Raw genomic sequence first — 9,145 nt, forward strand, 5'->3', positions numbered from 1 at the left:
GTAAAGGTTTAGTCGGACACGGGGAATGTCATAGAGATGTTTGTGTCTGGTATTGTGCCTGTGGGTTCTGTCGCAACTATCAAGAAAGCGTTTTAGGTCAAGGTTAATATTGGAATTTAAGGTCCTGTAGATGTAGATTGCACAGTAGTAAGTGTGGATGTACTGAACAGGGAGTAAGTTTAGATCTATGAAGAGTGGGGGGGGTGTCTTGCCAGGGATGGGATTTAGTGATTATTCTTACTGCAGCTTTTTGTTGGGTTATTATTGGCTTTAGGTGTGTTGCTGCAGTTGATCCCCAAGCACATATAGCATAGGTGAGGTATGGATATATAAGTGAATGGTATAGTGTGAGAAGGGCAGTTTGCGGCACGTAGTATCGTATCTTGGAGAGGATCCCAACCGTTTTGGATACTTTTTTTGTTATGTGTTGGATATGGGTGCTGAAGTTCAGGTTGTTGTCAAGGTATAGGCCTAGGAATTTGCCCTCATTATGCCTGGCAATTAGAGTGTTGTCGATCTTAATGTTAATTTGCGCATCTCCTGCTCTGCTACCAAACATAATGTAGTAGATTTTGTCAGTGTTAAGCGTAAGTTTATTGGCTGTCATCCAAGTCGATATTTTGATCAGCTCCTCATTAACAATGGTGTTGAGGGTGGCAAGATTAGGGTGAGAGATGACATAAGTCGTGTCGTCAGCAAAGAGAATGGGTTTCAGGTGTTGAGATACATTTGGAAGATCATTGATGTATATGAGGAAGAGCAGGGGACCAAGGACACTTCCCTGCGGAACTCCAGTATCAAGTGGCCGAGTTGTTGATGCTGTGTCTTTAATGGTGACATACTGATACCTATTAGTAAGGTAAGATTTGAAATATGCAAGCGCATGGCCTCTTGTACCGTAATGGTCAAGTTTGTGGAGTAGGATGTCGTGGTCTACAGTGTCAAAAGCTTTTCTTAGGTCAATAAAAATTCCTAGTGGATATTCCTTATTTTCCAATGCTGTGTAAAGCAGATCTAGCATTTTTATGATTGCATCGTTAGTGCTTTTATTTTTCCTGAATCCAAATTGGCAGGGGTTGAGTATGTTTTGTGCCGTTATAAATGAATAGTCTCCTGTGCACGAGTTTCTCAAAGATTTTGGATAGCAATGGTAAGTTTGATATTGGCCTATAGTTGTTTAAATCTGTAGGGTCACCACCTTTATGTATTGGTGTAACCCTTGCCGTCTTGAGTAGTTTCGGGAAGGTGCCAGTTTCTAGTGACTTGTTAAAAAGTAATGAGATAGCATGCGAGAGGACATGGGCCGCTCTCTTGTACAATAATGGTGGGACATGAGACAGATTCCCTGAGTTATTTTTAAGTGACTTTATAATCTCGGTGACTTCCATGGGCTCAGTTGGAGCAAGATAGAAGGAATTTGGGAAATTCCCATCTAGGTAGTCCCCGGCATGGGCATTGGTGCGTGGGATTTTATTGGCGAGATTAGAACCTATGGTTGAGAAGTCGTTTATCTTGTTAGCTGTGTCAGTGGGATGCAGTGGTGTTTCATTAGGTTTAGTTAGGGCAATATTCTTGTTTTTTTTCAGTTTTTGGGTCCCTAGAATCTGAGAGAGTGTTTTCCAGGTCTTTTTTATATCTCCTCTTGTGTCAGCGAATCTACTGGAGTAGTATAGTTGTTTGGCTTTCTTTATTACTTTGGTGAGGACTGATGAATAGTGTTTAAGAATATCTTTGTGTATTAAGCCCTGTCTATATTGTTTTTCATATTGGTGTTTCTTATCAATGGATTTCAGAATGGTGCTGGTTAGCCATGGGCAACCAAGCCGTTTGTTTGTGATCTGTTTCGTTTTTATAGGACAATGTTTGTTGTATAGTCTAAGTAATTTGTTAAGAAAAATGTCTGTCCAGTCGTCAATACCATTGGCCTTGGAGAATTCTGTAGGCCAGTCAACAGTCTCTAGGTCAGCTGTGAACTTCCTTATTGAGGCCTCATCATGGAGTCTAAATGAAACTTTGTTGCATTCAAGTGGTGGTTTACTAATGTTTGTCAAGAGGAAGGTAGGGTAGTGGTCTGTAGTGCTATCTGTGATTATCCCTGATTTAAGGGGGCTAGTATATTGGTCCATATGTGGTCTATTATAGTTGCACTCGTTTCAGTGAGCCTGGTTGGTTTAGTTATTGTTGGTATGAGAAGTGTGTTGTTCATATTGTTGATGAAATCAGTTACAGGCTGATCATCTAGTAGGGCGAGGTTGATGTTGAAGTCTCCAGCTAAGAGAAGGTGGTGCTTATTCATTTGTCTGTTTGTTATTAGTGGAATTTGTTCATGATTGTAGCCATGTATAAACGTAAGTAAGTAAATTTATTTACTTACTTACAAGATTCATTACTTATGTAACTTGTGAGTTCATTGCCTTTGTACCTTCTTCAACTATAAAAACTGGGGTCCAGTCCCTGGACCCATTATGTACTTCTGTAATCTGGAAATACCTTTGTAACCTGTCATGATTGTGACCAGATCTACCTGGAGTTCATTACCTTTGTAACTTGAGAGTTCATTACCTTCGTAACTTGTGAGTTCATTACTTTTGTAACTTGTGAGTTCATTACTTTTGTAACTTGTGAGTTCATTACTTTTGTAACTTGTTTACCTGGAGAGAGTTCCGGGGGTCAACGCCCCCGCGGCCCGGTCTGTGACCAGGCCTCCTGGTGGATCAGAGCCTGATCAACCAGGCTTTTGCTGCTGGCTGCACGCAAACCAACGTACGAGCCACAGCCCGGCTGATCAGGAACTGACTTTAGGTGCTTGTCCAGTGCCAGCTTGAAGACTGCCAGGGGTCTGTTGGTAATCCCCCTTATGTATGCTGGGAGGCAGTTGAACAGTCTCGGGCCCCTGACACTTATTGTATGGTCTCTTAACGTGCTAGTGACACCCCTGCTTTTCATTGGGGGGATGTTGCATCGTCTGCCAAGTCTTTTGCTTTCGTAGTGAATGATTTTCGTGTGCAAGTTCGGTACTAGTCCCTCTAGGATTTTCCAGGTGTATATAATCATGTATCTCTCCCTCCTGCGTTCCAGGGAATACAGGTTCAGGAACCTCAAGCGCTCCCAGTAATTGAGGTGTTTTATCTCCGTTATGCGCGCCGTGAAGGTTCTCTGTACATTTTCTAGGTCAGCAATTTCACCTGCCTTGAAAGATGCTGTTAGTGTGCAGCAATATTCCAGCCTAGATAGAACAAGTGACCTGAAGAGTGTCATCATGGGCTTGGCATCCCTAGTTTTGAAGGTTCTCATTATCCATCCTGTCATTTTTCTAGCAGATGCGATTGATACAATGTTATGGTCCTTGAAGGTGAGATCCTCCGACATGATCACTCCCAGGTCTTTGACGTTGGTGTTTCGCTCTATTTTGTGGCCAGAATTTGTTTTGTACTCTGATGAAGATTTAATTTCCTCGTGTTTACCAAAAAATCAGACAAAATGACTTATTTCTATTGGAGTCCTTGAAATATCTTATTATTTAAACGTTAAAAGTTAGCAGCAACTAAGTAACTTATTTAGTTATATTCTAGTCGATGCAAAATGTGGGTAGAACCTCATGATTCCACACTAGTGTATGGCCCTGTGTCTGTCCAAACACTAGTGTATGGCCCTGTGTCTGTCCAAAGACTAGTGTATGGCCCTGTCTCTCTTTCCACACACTAGTGTATGGCCCTGTGTCTGTCCAAAAACTAGTGTATGGCCCTGTCTCTCCCTCCACACACTAGTGTATGGCCCTGTGTCTGTCCAAAGACTAGTGTATGGCCCTGTCTCTCTCTCTTTCCACACACTAGTGTATGGCCCTGTGTCTGTCCAAAGACTAGTGTATGGCCCTGTGTCTGTCCAAAGACTAGTGTATGGCCCTGTGTCTGTCCAAAGACTAGTGTATGGCCCTGTGTCTGTCCAAAGACTAGTGTATGGCCCTGTGTCTGTCCAAAGACTAGTGTATGGCCCTGTGTCTGTCCAAAGACTAGTGTATGGCCCTGTGTCTGTCCACACACTAGTGTATGGCCCTGTCTCTCCCTCCACACACTAGTGTATGGCCCTGTGTCTGTCCACACACTAGTGTATGGCCCTGTCTCCCTGCACACACTAGTGTATGATACTGTCTCTCCACACACTAGTGTATAGCCCTGTGTCTCTCCACACACTAGTGTATGGCCCTGTGTCTCTCCACACACTAGTGTATGGCCCTGTCTCTGTCCACTCACTTTCCCCTTTATATCATTAACATCTCCAAACAAACCATACTGCCAGATACTTATAGCGCAGCTTTAGTCTAGCAGTAACAACATCTTGGACAGTCTACTGGCTACGTTATTAACTCCTCAGATATGCTTAACTTGACACATTTCATTATGATGGATAATGGATTTGTTAGTTTATATCAGTACTGTTCTACGTCCTTCAAGCTTGTTTGATTGTTTCTTTCTCGCAATGTTTCCTAAACTTGTTTGAAAAAACACTTGTACTCAACATTCTCTTTATTTAATGCTTGTTTAGGTAATTCATCAACTTTGTCATGCTCCTGGAGGCTTATGTGAGAGGGAATTCATAAAAGCTTAACTAATAACTTAATAATTTGTGTATATTTGTGACTAGCTTGATACACCAGTATGATACAGTCAGGTCTTGGGTTATTTAGACCAAGTAACGATAATAATAATATCTTTATTTACTACAAGTACATATACAAGGTATACAGACCATAGCTGACATCAGTGATATACTACTGTATAGGAAGTCCCTTGTTATGCTGAGCATTATTATTATAATCAAGGGGGAAGCGCTAAACCCGGAGGATTATACAGCGCCTGGGGGGGGATGTGGAAGGCATTCAGGCTTAATTCGAGGAACTGGAGCACAGATCCAATTCCCTAAATCAAGAGCCCCTCACCAACATCAAGGAACCTTCCTTGAGGGGTTGTTATGCTGAGCATTTCCCGCAAATTAGGTCAGGTGTCCCAAGATGCGACCCACACCAGGTACCCATTTTACTGATAGGGAACATAGACAACAGGCGTAAAGAAACACGCCCAGTGTTTCTACCCTGGCTGGGAATCGAACCCAGATACCCCGTCTTGTGAAGCGAAAGCTTCAGCCACCAGGTCACCAGAGACCTGAGGGGCGTGAGTTTCCCTGTTTCCTAACATCGTTTATTTTTTGCTTTGTTTCGTAAGTTGAACTCCAGGATCTTTCCTTTAATTCAGGGTATAACTTGACAAATGTTTGATGACAACTGTGTTGTAGAGTTCTGACCTGATATATAGAGTACCTTCAGAGTTCTGACCTGATATATAGAGTACCTTCAGTAAGACTGGTTTGAAAAATTTATTGCTATTATTATTGTCGTTATCGCAATCAAAACTAAGCGCTAAACCCGCAAGGGTCACACAGCGCTGGTCGAAAAAGTATAGTTTCTGTGCCCGAAATGTTGTACATATTAAGGATGTTGGTGTGTACACACAACACTGTCAACCACGCCCCTGTACACTTGGTGTGTACACACTACACTGTCAACCACGCCCCTGTACACTTGGTGTGTACACACAACACTGTCAACCACGCCCCTGTACACTTGGTGTGTACACACTACACTGTCAACCACGCCCCTGTACACTTGGTGTGTACACACTACACTGTCAACCACGCCCCTGTACACTTGGTGTGTACACACTACACTGTCAACCACGCCCCTGTACACTTGGTGTGTACACACTACACTGTCAACCACTCCCCTGTACACTTGGTGTGTACACACTACACTGTCAACCACGCCCCTGTACACTTGGTGTGTACACACAACACTGTCAATCACGCCCCTGTACACTTGGTGTGTACACACAACACTGTCAACCACGCCCCTGTACACTTGGTGTGTACACACTACACTGTCAACCACGCCCCTGTACACTTGGTGTGTACACACAACACTGTCAACCACGCCCCTGTACACTTGGTGTGTACACACAACACTGTCAATCACGCCCCTGTACACTTGGTGTGTACACACTACACTGTCAACCACGCCCCTGTACACTTGGTGTGTACACACAACACTGTCAACCACTCCCCTGTACACTTGGTGTGTACACACTACACTCTCAACCACGCCCCTGTACACTTGGTGTGTACACACAACACTGTCAATCACGCCCCTGTACACTTGGTGTGTACACACAACACTGTCAACCACGCCCCTGTACACTTGGTGTGTACACACTACACTGTCAACCACGCCCCTGTACACTTGGTGTGTACACACAACACTGTCAACCACGCCCCTGTACACTTGGTGTGTACACACAACACTGTCAATCACGCCCCTGTACACTTGGTGTGTACACACAATGTCAACCACGCCCCTGTACACTTGGTGTGCACACACTACACTGTCAACCACGCCCCTGTACACTTGGTGTGTACACACTACACTGTCAACCACGCCCCTGTACACTTGGTGTGTACACACTACACTGTCAACCACGCCCCTGTACACTTGGTGTGTACACACTACACTGTCAACCACGCCCCTGTACACTTGGTGTGTACACACTACACTGTCAACCACGCCCCTGTACACTTGGTGTGTACACACTACACTGTCAACCACGCCCCTGTACACTTGGTGTGTACACACTACACTGTCAACCACGCCCCTGTACACTTGGTGTGTACACACTACACTGTCAACCACGCCCCTGTACACTTAGTGTGTACACATTACACTGTCAACCACGCCCCTGTACACTTGGTGTGTACACACTACACTGTCAACCACGCCCCTGTACACTTGGTGTGTACACACTACACTGTCAACCACGCCCCTGTACACTTGGTGTGTACACACTACACTGTCAACCACGCCCCTGTACACTTGGTGTGTACACACTACACTGTCAACCACGCCCCTGTACACTTGGTGTGTACACACTACACTGTCAACCACGCCCCTGTACACTTGGTGTGTACACACAACACTGTCAACCACGCCCCTGTACACTTGGTGTGTACACACTACACTGTCAACCACGCCCCTGTACACTTGGTGTGTACACACTACACTGTCAACCACGCCCCTGTACACTTGGTGTGTACACACTACACTGTCAACCACGCCCCTGTACACTTGGTGTGTACACACTACACTGTCAACCACGCCCCTGTACACTTGGTGTGTACACACTACACTGTCAACCACGCCCCTGTACACTTGGTGTGTACACACTACACTGTCAACCACGCCCCTGTACACTTGGTGTGTACACACTACACTGTCAACCACGCCCCTGTACACTTGTACACACTACACTGTGTGTACTTAGTGTGTACACTACACTGTCAACCACGCCCCTGTACACTTGGTGTGTACACACTACACTGTCAACCACGCCCCTGTACACTTGGTGTGTACACACAACACTGTCAACCACGCCCCTGTACACTTAGTGTGTACACATTACACTGTCAACCACGCCCCTGTACACTTGGTGTGTACACACTACACTGTCAACCACGCCCCTGTACACTTGGTGTGTACACACAACACTGTCAACCACGCCCCTGTACACTTGGTGTGTACACACAACACTGTCAACCACGCCCCTGTACACTTGGTGTGTACACACAACACTGTCAACCACGCCCCTGTACACTTGGTGTGTACACACTACACTGTCAACCACGCCCCTGTACACTTGGTGTGTACACACTACACTGTCAACCACGCCCCTGTACACTTGGTGTGTACACACTACACTGTCAACCACGCCCCTGTACACTTGGTGTGTACACACTACACTGTCAACCACGCCCCTGTACACTTGGTGTGTACACACTACACTGTCAACCACGCCCCTGTACACTTGGTGTGTACACACTACACTGTCAACCACGCCCCTGTACACTTGGTGTGTACACACAACACTGTCAACCACGCCCCTGTACACTTGGTGTGTACACACAACACTGTCAACCACGCCCCTGTACACTTGGTGTGTACCTTCAATATAACAAACGTGTTTGATCTTGACTCCGGTCAAGAATTAACCTCACAACTGACTTAACAAATTCCTCATTGTTAAGTTTAATTTATCCAGTTATTGGAGTTATCAGTTATTACAGTAACAGCCTGGTTGATCAGATCATGATGCATCACGAGGCCTGGTCTCAGACCGGGCCGCGGGGGCGTTGACTCCCGAAACCTTCTACAGGTATCCTTCAGGTAATACATGTTAGAGCTTTTATAGGGACGCACTAAACCTGTAGGGGTCACATAGGTGCTTAGGTTCGATCCGAGGAAGGGGAGGAGGCAAGTCCAATTTCCTGGTACCCTTAGCCTCGGCTGCTGGACCTCAGGAAGCCTCGGCTGCTGGACCTCAGGAAGCCTCGGCTGCTGGACCTCAGGAAGCCTCGGCTGCTGGACCTCAGGAAGCCTCGGCTGCTGGACCTCAGGAAGCCTCGGCTGCTGGACCTCAGGAAGCCTCGGCTGCTGGACCTCAGGAAGCCTCGGCTGCTGGGCCTCAGGAAGCCTCGGCTGCTGGGGCTCAGGAAGCCTCGGCTGCTGGGCCTCAGGAAGCCTCGGCTGCTGGACCTCAGGAAGCCTCGGCTGCTGGATCTCAGGAAGCCTCAGCTGCTAGATCTCAGGAAGCCTCGGCTGCTGGACCTCAGAAAGCCTCGGCTGCTGGACCTCAGGAAGCCTCGGCTGCTGGACCTCAGGAAGCCTCGGCTGCTAGATCTCAGGAAGCCTCGGCTGCTGGACCTCAGGAAGCCTCGGCTGCTGGACCTCAGGAATCTTCGGCTATTGGATCTCAGGAAGCCTCGGCTGCTGGACCTCAGGAAGCATCGGCTGCTGGACCTCAGGAAGCCTCGGCTGCTGGACCTCAGAAAGCCTCGGCTGCTGGACCTCAGGAAGCCTCGGCTGCTGGACCTCAGGAAGCCTCGGCTGCTGGACCTCAGAAAGCCTCGGCTGCTGGACCTCAGGAAGCCTCGGCTGCTGGACCTCAGGAAGCCTCGGCTGCTGGGCCTCAGGAAGCCTCGGCTGCTGGGCCTCAGGAAGCCTCGGCTGCTGGACCTCAGGAAGCCTCGGCTGCTGGATCTCAGGAAG

The sequence above is a fragment of the Cherax quadricarinatus genome, chromosome 68, assembly GCF_038502225.1.
Source record: "Cherax quadricarinatus isolate ZL_2023a chromosome 68, ASM3850222v1, whole genome shotgun sequence".
Classification (NCBI taxonomy): Eukaryota; Metazoa; Arthropoda; class Malacostraca; order Decapoda; family Parastacidae; genus Cherax; species Cherax quadricarinatus.